Genomic DNA, 19,676 nt, shown 5'->3' with positions numbered 1-19,676 from the left:
GTTAGGTAAAATATTCCAAAAGATCATCAGTAGGTAGGTACACATTCAAAACGCTAACTTAACTATTTACGATAAGGTTAGTTAAAGTTAAATGTCATCATTACAACAGGGTTGCAACAAGCGACCGGAACTCGGAAATCCGGAAATCCCCACCAGTCCTTCTTTAGAACTGTTGAAATAACCACGCGTTTACACCTATTTAAACTTAAATTAAAAATTATTATGTTTATCTTGTTATTTGTTTCATTATTATTACAAGTAGTGTGTACCTTATGTGCAGTTATGATAATGGCAATTTAAAAAATACATGTATATACATGACAACCCTATGCAGTTGTAGAATTTCTTTGTTTGCGGGAAATATAATATTTTTTTAGCTTTAAACAAGCAGTCGTTAGGTTGAGTTTTACTCGCACGTATTAGGACTTATGACCGTTAAAAATATAAAACACTATTGTTAAAAAGTTTAATTGCTACTAGCCCTTAGCTGGCTGGTAAGACTATACCTACTCGAGTTAATAGATACGCGTAAACTAGTTGTGAATACAGTCCGTGCATTCGTATAGCACAACTGGGTGCGAATTAGCAAGTTCCGCGAGCCAATCAGTGGTGTCGCGGGCACTCGGTCGCCGCTCGTAACGAGCAAACTTGTGTAGTTTGTGTGTTTGCTGTACCGGATATAAATCCGGACGCCACATAACTAGAGTTTTTGTTTCATACTAGATGCATTTATGTACGGAAAATTCTCCAAAATTAAAACCTCACAAGTGCTATAATAATAACAATAATAACGTATATACAACGTTATTTATTTTTATGTATGTTAGGTTATTGATATTTATTTTCGTCTTTTATATGTATTTATTTTGTACACGGGCGTGAGAGTGACAAATATAAGGACAATAATAAAATTTTTGGTTGTGTGTATCGATATTTTGTACCTTTGTTTGTTTTACGTTATTACTTTTTAGGGATCCGTACCCGTAGGGTGCCAACAGGACCCTATTACTAAGTCTCCGATGTTCGTTCTTTCATCTGTCTGTCTTTCAGCGGGTTATATCTCATGAACTGTAAAAGAGTGTAGATTTTCACAGAATGTGTATTTCGTCTGCTGCTATAACAAAGAGAAATCGAAATGGCTGCAATGAAAATTTTTTTTTTTTTAAAGTGTTATGGTCCGGAACCCTTCGTGTGCAAGTTCGACTCACACTTCCAACCAATTTTCTTACTTATCCAGTTTTTCACCCAGTTTTTAGGTATTCTTGCTTCAAACTCTTCTCTTGTCTACTCTACCTACTTCGTGTAAAATATGTAGTTACTTAATTTAATTACTATATTCAGGACTTGAATGCGCTGTTGGTCGTCTATCTTGCGAGAACTAAAGAGCTTATCTAATATTAAGTGCTGAAAATGTGTGAACGCTTGCTTAAAATTAAATTGCTTAAAATTTAGGGAACATTTATTTAAGAAGATCGTCTTGTAGTTAATTTTCATATAAAAAGCGATATTTTTAACCTAAACTTTCAAGAGTTTTTTTTATTGAACTAAACTAAAATACTAAAAAAACGTACGAGTTAGATTAAGGTGTACTGAATCTAGTGAAACCTAAATAAGTTTAATATAAAATAATCTAATATAAGTTTAATGAAAAATGGCCATACTCCTTCCAGGTTAGCCCGCTTCCATCTTAGACTGCATCATCACTTACCACCAGGTGATATTACAGTCAAGGGCTAACTTATAGCACATCTTCAGCAGTCTGAAGTTTGCAAAAAATTCAAAATTCAAATCATTTAGGAATTCAAACTGGGTACCATTGTGTACTTTTTAACCCCCGACCCAAAAAGAGGGGTGTTATAAGTTTGACGTGTGTATCTGTGTATCTGTGTGTCTGTGTATCTGTGTGTCTGTGTATCTGTGTATCTGTCTGTGGCATCGTAGCGCCTAAACGAATGAACCGATTTTAATTTACTTTTTTTGTTTGAAAGGTGGCTTGATCGAGAGTGTTCTTAGCTATAATCCAAAAAAATTGGTTCAGCCGTTTAAGAGTTATCAGCTCTTTTCTAGTTTTCTTGTAGAAAAGAAGGTTAGATAACCGTTAGGTTCATAATATTAAGTCAATTGACAAATGTCAAGCTGTCAAGATGGACGTTGCCTAAATACATAATTATTTATTTGAAAATGATGTTTTGGAAAACTCAGATACTTTAGATCGTAGGCGCGGAATAGTCCAAGATAATCAGTTCAGCCGTTTGAAAGTTATCAGGTCTTTTCGGTATTTTCTAGTTACTGTAACCTTCACTTGTCGGGGGTGTTATAAATTTTTAATTTACACTTGTTGTAAGATAATGATGTAATAGTGACAATTATAATTACGTAGACTTTTCAAATTTTGTATGTGTTTGGCAATGTTGTAGGCTCGCCAAATATAGGTAGGTATTATAAACATAGCAGATAGTGTCCTAAAAGCTAAGCCTCCGCCCGGGACGTCTTTATTGATATTTTGTCCAACATCCATTAACTGATGCTATTAGTGTTATAATAAACGGGTTATTGCATGCAATATTCATTATAGCATGAGAGCTTGTGAACTATTTTGAGGGGATGCTTGATCAAAGCTGAAATTTTTCAGGTGGCTCTGTTTTTGTATAGCCAACTAGGCATACTATAGAATCAGACAGTCCGAGTTCACTGGTTTAAAGTGGAATTGAAAAATTGCCTGCTTTTTGTGTCAAATAAATAATAGCTTTTCTCACGAGTCTTTTTTCTAAAGTAAAACAACTATTTACTTGAAAAAAAAGGTTAAAAAAGGGAAAGTGATACCTGAAAAAGGGGCATGACTCTCAGCAATGAGGAATACTAGGAAAAAGAACGATTTCCACCTGTGTCCAGCTTACACGTTTCACTCATGGTAGCTTGAGGTAAGAAAAGCCAAATTTACAAGCTTAACAAAGCACTTGTTTAATTCTGCCCGTCAGCTCTCGGACCATTGTGTCATAGAATAAATTAAGTCATAGACGCGTTGCCAATATGAATGCTAATTTCATATCGGTCCTACCATTGTTAACACGCTGTTCTGCTAATTTAAATATTTTAATTACGTAATCGAATGGCTATACACCAAGGTAATGAACTAATGAATAATATAAACACGATGTCATTGTTTTATCATGACAACGTTAAAACTCTGGTTCTTGAAAATGATACCGATAAGTCATAAGTCTTAAGGGCACCTTCTTTGTCGCGCGGATGCAGCGTGGCTGTAGTGATGAGGCCGCGCTGTTTTGTAAATCCTTTAAACTTGCTCCAAATCCATAAAAATAGCTCAACGGGTTGCAAAGCTCAAGTGGTAACGGTCAGGCCACATAATTCGAAAAACATACATATTAAGGTGCCAATATGCTAAAATGGCCACTTCGCCTCGAAAAGGCAGCGTTGGAAGATGGGCTCCCCCAGTAGGTGGGCAGATGACATCAAACGAGTCGCACAGAGCCGCTGGATTCAGGCGGCACAAGACCGTGGCATGAACGTAGTCATTATATTCTCTTTGGAGGCGTGTGGAAGTCCCTACAAGAGACCTATGTCCAGCAGTCGATGTCTATCGATTGATAACTCTCTCTCACACACACACACACACACACACACACACACACACACACACATACACTAACACACGCTTAGTTCTGTTATAATTTATAATCACTTTTATGTTAACTGTAATCATACTCGTATATTGTAAACCCATTTGGCCTTATTTTATATAGTTTAAAATGTAAAATTATAATAATTGTACCGCTGTTGTTTACAAATAAAGGAATAAAATCTAAAATAAATAAATAAAATAATGATGATGATAAGATAATTTAAGATAAGATAAAGATAAGATGATGATAACATATATTTAATAAAACTCAATGACATAAAAAAATCCCATTTTTATGCAGATAGAAAAAATATGCGATTCATTTCAGTTACCTTCATAAGATGATTGGAAAAACTTATAGAATTTGGAATAGCAATATTGGAACTTCAATATTTTAGATTAAGCTTAGCACAAAAATTTATTCAGCAGGTATAATAATATATGAAAGCGGAGGTCCTACGTCTCTTATGCTAATAAAGCGGCAGCTGAAGTAAAGGTACATATACCTAAGTTCATTGTATCTACTAAATATGGATGGTGCCCACCATTTCATCCTTCGTCCAAAACTTTGATTTGAGGGGTAAAAAGTATTTTATGTCCGTTCCTGGAGTGCAATAATCTCTGTTTTCATCAAAACCAAACTAATTTTTATCAAAATCGTTTAAATGCATCGTTAAAAGCTAGCAAACAGACAGACAAACACATTTTCACATTTGTAAGATTAATAGGGATATGGATTTTGGGGAGCATTAAACAATTACAAGCAAAACAAAAGAAACATCATGTCAGTAGATATTTATTTTATTAATAAGCTCTAAAGTGCGTAGGTAAAGCTCGAAGTAACATTAGGTAGGTATAGTTCGCGTCAGGTCGACATGGCAATCGGGGTATGAGGCGGGGAGACACCCCGCACACCTGCAAATCACCCGCATTATCCCGCACCGGGTTAGCGCGGGGGTTGTGTGGGTATGTGGGGCGTCCTCATTCCGATTGCCATGTCGGCCTATCTCGAACTATTTACTTAGGTATATCATATTATGAAAAAACTCTTTCTTGTATTAAAGAAACCAATGCTGATGTGGGCTTTATTAAATTGAAAGCAACTAATTTGATATAAGTGGTCAAGTGCGAGTCAGTACACTCTTAGGGTTCCGTGGACATGTTAATTGCTGTAAACTTTTGCTGTCATCATTTCTCAAACAGTAGTTTTTTTTCGAAAACTGTATAAGAAACCTAATAATGATTTTGAATGACTATTTAACGAGGTAACCCACAGGATAAACCAAGTTTTGTCGACTTTCACCTATCATATACGTCATAAGAGGTAGGTTCTCTCTCTTTTTTCTTTGAATCTATTATATAAAAGATATTTTAAGGGGCTGTTATAGATGATCTGCCAGCTCTATTGCTACACATTATATTAATATCAAAATTTATGATTAAATCTAAAACTATGAGAATTTGAGAGAATACACTTTCGTTGCTGAAATGCTCAAAGTACCTCTTTGTAGTGGTAAGTAAACTAGTTTTTATTATCATCATCATCATCGTTAAGCGATAAACGTCTACTGATGGATAGCAGGTCCAGGTGTAGGGGTGAGGTACTAGTTTTCATAACTGTGCTTTTTAACTTATTGTTCAGTTTTTAAATCGCCATGACACAGACTTTCGAACATCCAGTCTGGACGAAACAATATCGGTTCTTTGATTTTCTACGGATCCCTAAATAGAACGCCTTCCACCCTAAAGGTCGTCTACACATTTATTAAATGAAATTCTCGTGACCTCACCGCAACAAATTATATTAATGTAGGAAAATTTCAAAATACAAAAAAAGGAATTCTTTGATGAAGTATTAAGTATATTGGACAGAATACGAAATTTTCTAGATTGGGAAGAACATATTATATTAGTTTGCTAATAGGTACCTACTTACTAAAAAGGGAACCCCCGAACATTTCGGGAATCAAATAGTTACGCAAGATTCGTGTGATTATATAACATTGTGTTGGCAACACCTCGTTCTCACGTTCGGTGTTGCTTGGTGTCGGTGGTTATGCTGTGGTCGTGACGTCAGAGCCCCCTCCATCGAGACGAAAAAGATGGCGCTAGGGCGAGGACGTGGCGTGGAACGACAAGCCTCAGTTGCTGTTTGCGCTCCGACCGATTTACATTGCATTATACGGGTTGATTTTACTATCTGAGAGTTTAATTGTTAACATCAGAAGTGTGTAGTAACTTACGCTTTGAGGAAAAATCGGTCGAAACGCAAACGTACTTTTCCACCTAGAGGTCTTCAAGTGCCAGGACACCGTCGGCCGCGATGGAAACGTAATAAGGTATCTCGGAAAGATACCGAAACTGTGAGTACTTTGAATAATTATTAAAGATTAAGTGAATATGGTTTAAATTACTAAATCGTATTCTCAAACTTTTGTATAGTCAGGTGAGATAATTCGTTACTAAACTAAGTTGAAGGTATCAGCTAAAAGTCTGGCACATTTAATATTGCGTACAGTCTATAAGTGGTCCTCGTGGGAATAGTGATCGGTAAACGAAATTGTCTTTTAGTTCCAAATTCAAAGGAATATGTTTTTAAAATGGTTAACTTTTAGTTTGTTCGAATTTTATTTTGGAACTAAATGTTAAATTCACGTTTGTCTCAACTTTTTTTTCGAACAAAATATTATTTAAATTATAGTGGGTCAATTATTATAGTAGCATCAGTAATATACATCCTTAGAAGATAATAATTTAAAAACGTGTGACGATTGAGCTAGTTATTTACATAGAAGTTTTTATAATAAAAATATTAAACATGTGGGTAGTATACGTGACGAACAAGTTAAAATGTTATAGTGGTAGTGATAAAAGTAATCGAAGAATGTCTTAGGTTAGTCAAACTTCACAAGTGAAATGTTAGCTCAGATATAAATCATGATAACCAATCCCGAACTCGTATACTGAAATGAAATGAAATTTATTTATTTGCTGAATATCAGTTGTTGAGTTCAAAATTATAACTAAGTAGCGACCTTCATATTCTACTTCATAAGCATGCAAATATTTAATACTCATCAGGAATAATCCGTACAAATAATCCTGATGAGACCAAAAAGTGAATTAATTTCTATGGTAACATGTCTCTTAATTAAATGTCAATATTAATATTATAATAATAAGTTATTATATTAATTGTAAGTAAATTTCACATAATATATGGGGTTAAAAAGTGTATATTTTTGATACATGTCACGAGGCGTTTATGGATACCGGAAGTAGTTGTCCGCGCATATCAAAATCGTTAGTAAAGGGATTTCAGTTTAAAAACATTTGTTTATCAATAAAGAGCATAATTGGGAGTGTATATATCCTGTTATTATTTTCCTGATAGGAATACAAGTTTGAAGCGCGTACGAGTGACTTATATTTAGAATTTTCGTATCTTTATAGAGGTAATTCTTTATTCTTTCTTTATTTGCATTCATGTCTTACATCATAAATAAAAAAAATATCATAATATTACAACATGAAGCCCCGTTGGGGCGTTGCAAAGTAAAACATATGTAAATAATCAAAGGTAATACAATTCTTATGATTTACAATTAATTTACAATGAATGAATTACAATTCTTATGAAATATGAAATATGAATAGCAAAAATTATGAATTAAATAAATGGTCATTAAATAAAAATAAAATAAAAAGGTCACATATAAATAAAGATTATGGGAGTTTTCAAATTATGTCCTATTATAACTAATCAGACTTTAAAAAAAAGTACTTACAAATAAAAAGTGGTTAACAAAGTTATTACAATCTTCTTATATCGTATTATCATATTATTGAGGTATATTCATTCAATAGTTCATGCACACTGTAGTAACATTTTTGGATTAGCCATTTTTTTTAGTTTTGTTTAAATATTGTTTCTTTTGTTTCATCTATTATTATTGCTATACAGGTTATTTAAATCAGTAAATATTTTAAAAAGAGCCTTTGTTGCAGTTTTAAATAAGTACTGTACAGGTTTACCTTAGTGCTACCTAAGTAAATAATTAATTAGATAGATAATAACTTTAAATTATTACAGTAAAGATTATTTACATATGAAGTTTTAGTTTTATTTTTTTATATTCTGCGTGCTCATCGACATAGGCATCCCCTTTTCGATATACTATTCAATATACAATAGAATAGAAAAGACTAGACTAGAATAGAATATGATATAATAATTCAAGTAAACTTTTACAAATGCTTTTGAATCGTCAAAATAATTTACCATGCATTACAATATGATGTTTGACTAGATCGTTATAATATTAGGGCGTACTTTTGGCACACAAGATGAATAATTTTACGTAAGGTTTCTATTTAAAGATAAAGCTGAATTTTTTTGTTGATACAAGGGTTTTTAGCAGAATTACAAAAAGGTAATAAAAAAAAATGTGTTAACATTCCTTTTGATTCATTGCGTTAAGCGAATTTATTTTTACGTTATAGGTATGTACCTATTGGGTACTAGGGAGTAATAACTTGCTTGGACGGAATGTAACAGAGTGATCCGATTTGGTTTATCCCCGAGAAAAGTAATGTAATAGTAGTAGACTCGTATACACATTGACCTCTGAAAGCATTTTAGCTATTTTTTGTCCATCCAAACAGAGAACCGTTTTGTATACATGTACAAGTCGATTAGATTGAACTAGAACGAAGGTAAAAGGATTGTACATTATATTTTTATAAAATAGACACAGACAGACTAGTAACGATGAAAGTAATATTTCTCTTCAGAGTTAGAACTATTGCCTGTAGTCTGTTCAATTCAAAAGTTTTGTTGCATTTGATGTGTACCTGCTTCAAAAACAAATAATAATTACGGATTGTGGTGTGTATAATATGATAATGAAGCTTTATTTAGTTTGTAAAGTCATAGTATATCATTAATAATGCAAATTAGAATAATATTAAAAAAAAATAACTATGATTTATGTTGGTAGTTAATACCTAATATTACAAATTTGGGTAAAAGCTTCACATTTGCGTTGAACAAAGAAATATTCTTGTCCGGATAGCTAAGTGGGTATTATTAACTTGAGAAATTCTCATTTAAAAGATTACAATAAGAGGGTAGACAAATGCAACATTTTTATGCTCTCAGCTGCAATTCTGTGCTATAATCAGGACAGGCCGAAAATAATAAAGAGTGACAGTAAGAGTATATTGTGCGAATAGAAATATTAGATAGCATACAGTGGCAGTGGATGAATTCCCTGCGTGAATGGACAGATGAATGAGTTAAAAAGAAAGTCTTGGTTTTGGCAGTGGCATGCATCGGTGTCGCTCATAATCCATGACTCTCTGTTTATCATTTTTAATTAGCCTAATAATTATTTGAGATAGCGTAATTAATATTTGCATATATGGAATATGAAATACCAATTATTATTATTGTTTGATACTAGAGTAATTCATGAATTAAAATAGTTTGTGGGTTATAAGATTATATTTGGTGACCAACCCTCGTAATTAATAATGCAGTGAACTAGTGAAATCATTAATATAACTGCAGTTAAGATATTGATTAGTTTAAAAAGTGATAGTTTTAGTATGATAATAATTATTTAAAGTTAACTTTGATAGCACCAGCTTTACAATCAAATGATCCGTTTATAATAATAAAGCATTGATAGTTAAAATAAAATGGATGAGATCAAATATGATTCTTATGAGATCAAATAAATACCTTGTATTATGGTGAACTAGGCACCGGTGATCCCTTGCGTGGATGCGCGGTAGATAAAGATAGTGTGGTGATTGCATACGTGGATGAATAAGTGTCGGAGCACTGTGTGGGTGCACGATGCTATGGCATTGAGTATGTGTTTAGAATTTAGTAAAGAATTTTGAGATTTAGTAAAGAGGTATGATCTGATTTTAATCGTGAGTGCTAATGCATTGCTTCTTTAAAGAATATTCATGGAGTATTAAAAACCGTGTTGGCAAGGCTACCTTGTGTATTATGTTGAGTAATCTATTTAAAATTAAGTATGTATAGCAACATAATTGATACAGCGAGCCGTGATAAAATTTTGGAAGATTAATTAGTTGGAATATTGCACCATGGATATAAGATATCACACTGGGATACGAAGCTTGAACTTTGATAAAATATTCGAAAGATAATTGGGAATATTGTACCATGAATATAAAATATCACATTGGAATACGATGCTTAAACTTGAAGGCGAACTTGGTACGCTTAAGTGAGTGAAATGCTCTTTAAGTGCAAGTGGTCTTCAAGTGATCTTCTACGATGCTTGACCTTGATGGCGAACTTGGTACGCTTAAGTGAGTGAAATGCTCTTTAAGTGCAAGTAGTCTTCAAGTGGTCTTCTATAATGCTTAGAACTTGATGGCGAACTTGGTACGCTTAAGTGAGCGAAATGCTCTTTAAGTGCAAGTGGTCTTCAAGTGGTCTTCTATGATGCTTGGAACTTGAAGGTGAACTTGGTACACTTAAGTGAGCGAAATGTTCTTTAAGTGCAAGTGATCTTCAAGTGGTCTTCACCAACTTGGTACGCTTAAGTGAGCGAAATGTTCTTTAAGTGCAAGTGGTCTTGACCAACTTGCTGCATTTAAGTGAGCGAAACGCTCTTTAAGTGCAGTTGGTTTTCAACTACGACAAATCTGGTCCCCTAAGTGTGGCAAAGTCCCTTTAGATGCGGTTGTTTTGTTCTTTAAATTGAAAGCTGTTGTTGTGATGAGTGATAACGAATGGACAATATTCCTGGATCTTACGAGTACATAGTGGAGGTGTCTTGTTAAGTTGCGAGCTGTCGTATGATTGTGAAGTGATAAGTGACAATGAATGGGCAATATTCCTTAGGAAGTTAGGAAGGATCCTTACAAGTAGGTAATGTGAATCAGGTGTTAACGGTTGTTTATTTTGCAGTAATTTTATCCCGACTCGTGGGGTGCCCGGGGCGGGCACCATGCAGCATGGCCGTGTTGGCAACACCTCGTTCTCACGTTCGGTGTTGCTTGGTGTCGGTGGTTATGCTGTGGTCGTGACGTCAGAGCCCCCTCCATCGAGACGAAAAAGATGGCGCTAGGGCGAGGACGTGGCGTGGAACGACAAGCCTCAGTTGCTGTTTGCGCTCCGACCGATTTACATTGCATTATACGGGTTGATTTTACTATCTGAGAGTTTAATTGTTAACAATTGTTATAAAACTTTTGTTACAATATAACACTATTATTCGTAGGTATAACATGCGTCTACATACTTTATTCTCTATAATGTAGATAAGGAATAAGGCTGAATTTTTCGAAAATCCCATGGGATAAATTTGCTTTCTCGTTTCTCCTTCTATGATACATTTTGGAATTCGTTTTTCCCTCCACTTTTAATATTAACTTCAAGTCAAAAGTTATAAGAATTTTCTATAGGCAAACTCAATGAAAAATACGATAGCCTCGATAGCTCAACGGTTGAGGAGCGGACTGAATTCCGAAAGGTCGGCGGTTCAAACCCCACTCGTTGCACAATTGTCGTACCCACTCCTGGCACAAGATTTACACTTAATTGGAGGGGAAAGGGGAATATCAATCATGAATGCTCATCATGACCAATATTCCCCTTTCCCCTCCAATTAAGCGACTAATATTTTTCAGTAAAAAAAAAAGATGTAGAAAGAGATTTTTAACCGACATCATGAAAGAGAATAAATCCTGATACCTATTATAGTTTCATGAGACCCATCGTTTTGGGGGTCTCGATTCAAAATATATGGCGCCTATACCAGACGCAGTACTAATAACAAAGATTATTTACCGGGAATTTATGCCGGCAAGGAGGTTATCTATTGCAGGCTGAAGCAATTTATATATCCGGACCCAGCCCTGGTGGTTTGAATTCGATATCCGCAAAATAAATATACATTTGCCCGTAAATCTGGCTGGTGTGATTGTTGATCCCTATCCTATTCCTTAGGTTATTATAACTCATCAACCCTGGTAACGGGTGGCCGCGAAAGCTAAATGCAAAAGTGTGTTTGTTGGTTTGTTTCGTGCTCGTAGTGGGTAATGGATTGAGATGATGATGATAGTAAAAGTACTAACTAACTGCCTGACTTATCAACGTTGGTGAAGTACTTAAACCGCTGGGTCTAGGATTTTTATTTAACCTAGACTTGTAAGATCTGTACTCAAAGGATTTTAAGAATTACTTGTTTTTGCCTGCATGATGATTAGTGTGACGGTGTATCACATGCTATACGTTGTATAATTTTGGTAAATGATTATTAAAATGATCAAAAAAAACGCCTTCCCACTATTAAGTTCTCTAATTACTTTTTCATATAATTATATTGTATACGAAGCAAAAACTTAAACAAACAGAATAATTGCCGGTGAGAAGATTAAAACAAAGTTCACACCACAAAAGCCGTGAGGTTGACAGTTTTTGTTATCTCCATCCTCTAACAGGTTTTCGTAGAAATCGGGCTTTGTGTGGTGTTTATATGAAACTAAGTTTTCCTCTGCGTTTTCTGGCTTGTTATTTTCGTTATCTAAATGGAATTACATACTATTGCGATGGTCGGAACCACCCTGGCTTTGTTTGGATGGAATTTAAAAAAAAAAAATTTTTAGTGAGAATCCACGTTAGATAACATAATAGTAGGTATTTTTTTTTAATTTAAATCTTTGACGCTTGTTGAATTCACATGTTGTCGGTGTATGCCCGACTAATTTCAAACTAATCATTCTTAGTTAGAACCGTCGGGAGATGATTTGGAGCCACCTTCTCCCCAAATTCAGCCTCCCTTACAGAGTGCCTTGTGTGGCGCAGCCCATGAGACCATTGAAAAAGGACCCTGGACGGATTTCCAAACAATATGTATAGCACATAACCGAGTAGGCTAATGCGTAGTGGACGGTGCGGGAGGGTTACAGTTTCATCACACCCCTTCCGTCGGAACCTACTCAGTTACGACTTATGTGTTATGCCTATAGTTGGACATACTCCGACAAACACCTAAGTTTAGCATTCACACATACAGGGTGCACCAAAACGCTAGCAAAAACTTAGCGTTATTATTATACTACCTTAAAACAATCCAATGGCAATAACCATTTGCCTCATCTTGTAGTTTTAGTGATTTAATATTTTTCAAACCCGCATTGCATAGAGTGCAAAACTCGGGCCAATGCCCCACCTATGACGCTGCATCGACTTCGAGTGACCTATTTACGGAACGTTCTTTGACCTCCAGCGCCAGTCAGATGTTTTATTGTGAACTTTTAAAAATACAGGATTTAAAAAAAACTTAGTTTTTTTAAAATCCTTAATTAATAGACTAAGTTAACTTTAATACTTACTAGCTGATGTCCGCGACTTCGTTCGCGTGGATGTAGGTTTTTTGAAATTTCCGTGGGAACTCTTTAATTTTCCGGGATAAAAAGTAGCCTATGTGCTAATCCAGGGTATAATCTATCTCCATTCTAAATTTCAGCCCAATCCGTCCAGTAGTTTTTGCGTGAAGGAGTAACAAACATACACACACACACACACACACACACACACACACACACACACACATACAAACTTTCGCATTTATAATATTAGTATGGATAACAAAATGTAAATTAATATTTTGTCTCGACAGTGGTTGTTTGATATCATCTCTGTTATGTTTCAACATAACTTCAAAATTAACTTGACGTGTGTGGAAAATAAATGAACTTTTGTGCAAACCGTACAAAGTTAAGGTTGATGTACACTTTAGATTTCAATTATCTAATTAAGTAATTTTTGAGTGCTCTTGCGGCTTTTTAGCAGTCCAAAAGGAAGAAAGGATTATAATTTCCTGGGATGGTAAGTAATATTTTTTTTTTTTTAAAGAATATTAGCCATGTTATTTGACTAATATTCCCCTTTCCTCTCCAACTAAGCGTCAGGCTTGTGCTAGGAGTAGGTACGACAATAGTGCAACGGGCGGGGTTTGAACCTTCGACCTTTCGGTTTTCAGTCCACTCCTTTACCGGTTGAGCTATTGAGGCTCTAATATGTATATGATATTTCGCATTTTTTTTTTTTTCAAAGAATTCACTAAAAGAAACACACTATTTCACTTTCACGTCACTTTTTTCAATGTTTTTCTTTGAGGACCTGAAGCCTCGTTTCAAACATCCCTCCCTCTCCAGCCCTCCCTCTCCAACCCTCTAAAGAAAGATCCGTTATTCGCTTCGTTATCATCATCATCATTATCATCGACCGATATACGTCCTCTGCTATTCATAGGTAGGTCTCTTGTAGGCATCTCCATACATAACGGTCTTGCCCCTTCTGAATTCAGTGGCTTCCTGCAACTGGTTTGATGTCGTCTGTCCACCTAGTGGTGAGTCTTCCAATGCTACGCTTCCCGGTGCGGTCACCATTTTAGCAATTTGGGACACCAATTTGATGTTCGTCGTTAAACCATAACAATAACTCGCTTAACGGAACGGTTAATCCGTCGTTACGGTTAAATGGAATGTGGGCATGCACCTTAATATCATATAATGGCACACAATAAATTTCCCGAATAAACAATTAAGACAAGCGACGCATAAAGTTCTGTAATAAATTTATGGTGTCATATGTTATATTGCTTGACATCCAAAAGTTACTTTATTTATTTGTTGTGAAGTATAACTTCACTTGGCTTAACTTTTATACTATTTAAGCATACCTGTTTCACGTTTACTTAAGGAAATCGTTAATTTTGCCATTAAGTAGGTAGTTAATCAAGAAAATACCGGATTCGAGACTTTTTCAGCTGATAAACTGAGAATAACTAGTAAATACCAACACTAACTAAGCAGTTTAAGGACTTTAACGCTATCAGAATAGATTTTTTTTTAATTATTTAATTCATAATAATATTCTAAATGATTAATGATGGGAATAAATTGCATTTAGAAGTTTACAAATTATAAACGAATACACAGAAAATTCGGATATCAAGATTGTTGTCGAATATACTATTTAAAGACGAAAAGGTAAGACAAAACAGGCAGGATGACAAATATATTACTAACATGCAAAATGTGAATGACGACAGTTGTTATTTTTAGTGAATATCAACAATAACTAGTAAATTTAAGAATATTAAAAAAATCCCATTCTTATTTCAGCAGTTTACTTCGGATAAACTAGTTAATCCCAAGTCTAACTAACCAGTTTAAGCACTTTAGCGTTAATACAATATATTTTTGTACTAATTTAATATTATCATTATGATAAAAATATTCTTAATTAATTCTAAAATCTTCTAAGTTAAGTGTTCTAAATGATGGAAAAAATTATAAGCGAATATACGGACATTACGGATAGCAAGATCAAATATGCTATTATTATTAGAGACGAAAAGAAGACAAAAGAGACAGGATGACAAATAAATGTGAAAATTTACACCATTCTCGTTTCATTTTGTCATAATTACACTATGCATTTTGTATACCTTTGCCAGCAGCCCACTTCCTTTCATAATATCAGGTCCCAGAACTCCTTTATGAATGGACTCGCCACATCGTAAGTACTCCAACTTGAAAAGCTCATTTCAGTTATAGCTGTCGCATTAGGTATTCTTTTAATGAATTTTTAATAGGTTTCTTTCAATTAACTTCTGAGTCGAGTTTTATGGGTTTCTTTTAAAAGAAATTAAGTGACTTCTTGCCTTTTATTTCACATACCAGATACAAAAATATCAATAAGATATAATTGCATCATGATTATTATCAACCGATCACCAGCTCACTACTGAGCACGGGTCTCTTCACAGAATAAGAAGAGATTGGCCATATTTCACCACACTGGTCAAGTGTGGATTGGCAGACTTCACAAACATTTGAGATCATTATGGAGAACACTCAGGCATGCAGATTTCCTCACGATGTTTTCCTTCACTGAAGCAACTGATATCTTATTTGTAAGTTAGAGGTGCGTTCCCGGGATTGAACCCCCGACCTCCCTAATAGGAGGTGACCACCACTAGTGACTAGGCTATCCCAGTTATCATAATCACTATAGTTTTAAGTGTTTAAGATATAAAATGTGAACAATTTATACCATTTTCGTTTCATTTTGTCATTATTATATTCTGTATTTTGTATACGTTTGTTAGCAGGCCACTTCCTTTCACAATATCAGGTCCCAGAACTCCTTTATAAATGGACTCACCACGTCGTTAGTACTCCAACTTGAAAAGCTCATTTCAGTTGCAGCAGTCGCATTAGGTATTCCTTTAATAAATATAACTAAATATATAAAAAGGAAAAGGTAACTGACTGATGGACTGATCGTCGACTGGATATGACGTAGACACATTTTTGAAAATTCAATCCCGAAGGGGGTAAAATAGGGGTTTGAAATTTGTGTAGTCTACTCACACAACGTCGCGGGCATAAGCTACTTTTTAATAGGTTCCTTTCTCGAACTTCTGTGTCGAGCTAAGAGTTTCTTTTAAAAGTACAAACAGGGGTCTCCTCTCAGAATGGAAAGAGCTTAGGCCATAGTCCACCATGCTGGCTGAGTGCGGATTAGCAGGCTTCAGACACCTTTGAGGATATTGTGGAGAAACTATAATGCAGTTTCCTCTCGATGCTTTCTTTCGAGTAAATTAAATTATCCAGGGTAAATACTATATCCTTCAAAGGAGTATGAAGTGTGAAGACTGTACTGCAACAACAGCATGCGGTTAAGCGCAGTAAAGCGAGCGTCGTTGGAACAATCTGAGATTATTGTGCAGCGTTTGACCTAAACCTGTGACGTCAGTCGCAGCTGCCATCTTGCGATCTCCCAACCTGTGCACATTTTGACGACTATTTCGACACTTGCAAGGAAAAACATCGTATCATATTATCCGTAACTTTACAGGAGAGCGCGCCAAAGATTTAAAAATTCTTATTAATTTCTGTTGAGCCTTAACGCCATCCTACCTCAATATTTTTTTGTTAGCAAGGTAAAATCTACACGTTTATATAGTTCACATGTTATTATTTTAAGTACTTTATTAGTTTTTGTGAGTTACAATCATATTCTACAGTATAAAAATATAAAATTTACAAAATTGAAATTCCAATTAGACATACAAATCAATACTGTGTGTTAATATTTACTTTGTTGTGTAAAAATTGTAAGTTGAGATACAAAGCCTGAGTTAAGTGAAAAATTCGCTTAATACGGAAAAACCGAGCCGAGAACCCAAGAAGCTATTGCACGTTACAATTTTATTTATGGCCGCTTTAGGCAAGTATGTGTAACTAAATATACCATTTTATCTTCAGTGGGTGCTGACTTACAATCTTCTCCCATTGGTTAAAATCGCAACACGACTTAATTTACAGAAGTCAGGGCAAAAAGGCATTTTTTGTTCACTATGAATATGATTTTAAATCAAAATCGATAAAAAATGAGTTACGATGTTTTTCCTTGCAACTGTCGATTATAGTCTTATTTTCAATTTGGTGGCATTTAAGGTAATTAAGACACACTTTCGCATTTCTATGTATTTATATGTAAGTAGGTATAGATTTTTGGGTAAATTGAATAATGTATTATCTAATGGCTCAATAAACAGTCGCCAGTCAAGCGAGATGGTAATCTATCATTATGACGGAACGCACGTCGAAGCGGAATGGATATCCTATTCAATATTTCAATATTAGCGCGCGTTCACACCTAACGTATCGTTACCCGCCGACTGTATGCAAGCATTCGATTACTAATTAACCCCCGACACAAAAAGAGGAGTATTATAAGTTTGACGTGTGTATCAGTGTATCTGTGGCGTCGTAGCTCCTAAACTAATGAACCGATTTTAATTTATTTTTGTTCTTAGCTATAATCCAATAAAATCGGTTCAGCCGTTTGAAAGTTATCAGCTCTTTTCTAGTTACTGTAACCTTCACTTGTCGGGGGTGTTATAAATTTATAATTTACACTTGTTAATTCACGGTTTTCGGATTTATCCTTTACTCGTGCTAAAAGACCTAGCTTCCATGACTCTATAGGCACCCTATATAGGTTTCTTGACAGACAGAAAACAAAGTGATGCTATAAGTGTTCCTTTCTTTCTTTTGAGGTACGGAACCCGAAAAAAACAAAATCAGAATTCATTTATTTCATGCAGGTCAATAAGTAATAGCTAGTATGTCTTATGCTACATCAGTGACTCTACCATCGGTTTGGAATGCAGATTCTACTGAGAAGAGCCGGCAAAAACTCAGGAACTGCTCTTTTCAAATAATAAAATGTTACAATTTTTTTACACTACACCATCTTGTGAGCAACTGAAAGTTCAGCCGGTTGCCTCCACGCAACTTCGTCATTAGGGATTTACCGTGTTTTTAGGCAATGTTTAAATTAAATGTAATGCCAAGTCTCTATATAAAAACGCAACATACATAATATTATATTCTACTTTTCCTTACACCGAACCGACAATACGCTATGACGCTTTAGTCGCTTACTCTTGGTGCGCGGCGGCATACTATTATACTATGCCGCTACGTGCTACGAACGTATACTGGCTACGAACGTAGACAGGCTACGAACGTAGACTGGCTACGAATGTAGACTGTCTACGAACTTAGACTGGCTACGTATGTAGACTGGCTACGTAGCTACAGCGCGGTGTATTGTGTGGTATTGTGGACATAGTGTACACGAAAACTGCAGTCTGACTTATCGTTCATTCTGGAGTTCCCAGTAAACGTTCGGACTTCGGCGGCTGACACGTTGGGTGTGAACGCTCACATAAATATTATGTATTCCAACAAATTTGTGCATTTATTTATAGAAGCACTCAGGACATTAATAATACTCTTACTTGGTTAAGCACATTGGACCATGGCATTATCATGACATGTAATGCATCCAAAAATAACCTTGAATTTTTCCTTATAAATATTTTATAATGCGATTGTATGCAAGTATTATTGTTGATGCAATAGGTAACTATATGGTTTTGTAATATAAATTAAGATTTATGATTACATGTTTTCTATACTGTAAACATCTTTATATAATTAACTATTCTAACAAGTGTAAATTAAAAATTTTCAACACCCCCGACAAATCATTTTCAAATACATAATTATGTATATCTAGGCAACGTCCATATTGACAGCTTGACATTTGTCAATTGACACTTGAATATTATGAACCTAACGGTTATATAACCTTCTTTTATACAAGAAAACTAGAAAAGAGCTGATAACTCTTAAACGGCTGAACCAATTTTTTTGGATTATAGCTAAGAACACTCTCGATCAAGCCACCTTTCAAACAAAAAAAACTAAATTAAAATCGGTTCATTCGTTTAGGCGCTACGGTGCCACAGACAGATACACAGATACACAGATACACAGATACACAGATACACAGACACACAGATACACAGATACACAGATACACACGTCAAACTTATAACACCCCTCTTTTTGGGTCGGGGGTTAAAAAGAAATGATTTTATTTTCTATAATTCAATTTTATGGCTAATTTTAGGTAATTTTTCAGAACAGTAGTTTCGATAACCCTATGGCGCAGTGGTGAACGCTGTGGTCTTATTATAGAGCCGTTTTGGGTCCATTTCTCGCAAAGTCTACCTAGACTGCAACGCCTCTACTGCATACACTACTTGTTACCCATATCCATACTTTCATACTAATATTATAAAAATCAAAAGTGTGTATGTATGTGTGTCTGTCTGTTTGTTTATTTGTCTGTCTGCTATCGTTTCACGGCTCATCCATTTAACCGATTTTGATGAAAGGTACAGAGTTAGCTTGCATCCCGGGGAAGTTCCCACAGGACTTTTTAAAACCTAAATCCACGTGGACATGATGGCCTACTATAATAAACTGATGGCTTACTATAATTATTATAATATAATTTATTTATTTGTTTATTTTTATTTTTCATTTACCAAAATTGTATTTACAAAGTAGTAATAAACTAAGTAACAATGGAAATGCTTATCTTATA

Source organism: Maniola jurtina, chromosome 8 (genome assembly GCF_905333055.1).
Source record: "Maniola jurtina chromosome 8, ilManJurt1.1, whole genome shotgun sequence".
In the NCBI taxonomy this organism is placed as follows: Eukaryota; Metazoa; Arthropoda; class Insecta; order Lepidoptera; family Nymphalidae; genus Maniola; species Maniola jurtina.
Note: the sequence above shows the minus strand (reverse complement) of the source record.